This window comes from Cebus imitator, unplaced genomic scaffold (genome assembly GCF_001604975.1).
Source record: "Cebus imitator isolate Cc_AM_T3 unplaced genomic scaffold, Cebus_imitator-1.0 Scaffold215, whole genome shotgun sequence".
NCBI lineage: Eukaryota > Metazoa > Chordata > Mammalia > Primates > Cebidae > Cebus > Cebus imitator.
The window spans coordinates 1785709-1787199 of NW_016107530.1; the positions used below are offsets into that span (position 1 = coordinate 1785709).

At 48.1% G+C, this 1491-nt stretch overlaps 1 protein-coding gene across 3 annotated transcripts in view; it reads right to left on the reverse strand.

The window, feature by feature from the left end:
* PALD1 (phosphatase domain containing paladin 1) overlaps positions 1-1491 on the reverse strand; it is an 85697-nt gene that overhangs the window by 68648 nt on the left and 15558 nt on the right. The gene's annotated exons all lie outside the window — the stretch shown is intronic.

The window sequence follows — 1491 nt, forward strand, 5'->3', positions numbered from 1 at the left end:
CAAAAAAAAAAAGAAAAAAAAAGAAAAGAAAAATAAAATAAATTCTAACATTTTTTAAAAGAAACTAATTCTGACACATGCTACAATATGGATGAACCTTGAAGACATTATATGTTTAAATAAGCCAGACACAAAAGAAGAAATAATGTGAATTCCACTTACATGAGACACCTTGGTCAAATTCACAGGCAGGAAGTAGAATAGGAGATGCCAGGGGCCGGAGGAGAGGGAGTGGGAGTTAGCCTTTAGCGGGTACGGAGTTTCGGTTTGGAAGGAAGAAAAAGTGCTGGAGCTGGATGGTGGTGGTAGGTGAACAACAATGTGAACGTTCTTAATGACATTAAATTATACAGTTTTAAATGACCAAAATGGTAAATTCTATGTTATGTATATTCTACCATGGTAAAAAAAAAAAAAAAAAAAAAACTAAGGCCTCATTTAAAAATGTTTTTAATGCCTATGTTCATTTCTGCCTCCACCCCTGCAGAGCTCAGGATGGACAGATGGAGCAGATATGGAAAGAGCTAAAGGCACTGCCACCCAGGGGGCTGGCATAGTTGGCAGAGCTGTGTGATGGGTGCTGAGGAATGATCCAAATGCTGCCTCGGGTCGGGGAGTTGGTGGCCGCTGGGCCAGGCATGCACCGGCCCCAGACGGGCTGGGTCTGAGAGAGGCAGCTGTGCACACCTGCATCCGTCAGGAGCACAGGTGAGTGGACGGTGTGTGCAGGGCCATGCTCAGATCTTCATTTACGTGTGTGCACCATCCCAGGCTCAAGATGCCAGTACAGCCCCTATGTGCCCATCGGGGTCTGTGCCTGGCCAGCCCACAGCACCAACATTCAACAAACAGCAAGGCCTCCTCATCTCTCCCAGCACCAACCACCACGCAGGGCAAGCTGCAGTCTGGCCGTTCTCTCTGGAGCCCGGGATGAGGAAGGAGGCGAGGAAGGAAGGCAGAGAAGACTGCCACTTCGTGGGCACACCCTGTGAAATGAGACTCCTCCAGAAACCCCCACCCCCAACTCCAGCCTGACCACTCTCCCACGAAGCTGCAGCTGGGGGTAGGAGGCTGGAAAAACTGAAAGGTAAAGAGAGGAAGAGGGTTAGATAGGCTAATTGAGTGACCATGTGACCCTGAGCAAGCCTCTTCCTCTCTCAGACCCTCTGAAACCTCCCCACTCTACCTCTTGGTGAAAGGAGGATTTATCCCAGCACCCAGCAGTTCACTCCCGGCTCTACGTCCTAGAGAAGGAGGTGTTCATGTTCATCAAAAGACACAAAAATATTCACAGTAGCTTTATCCATAAGCACCAAAAGTGGAAACATGGCAAAAGCCCAACAATAAGAAAAATAATCAGCAAATTGTCCCTGTGATGGAACACTACTTAGCAATGAAAGGAACAAACCACTGATACCTGCACGGGTGACTCCCTCAGGGCTGATGCGGAATGAAAGATACCAGATAAAAACAGCTCGGCAGGCCGGGCGC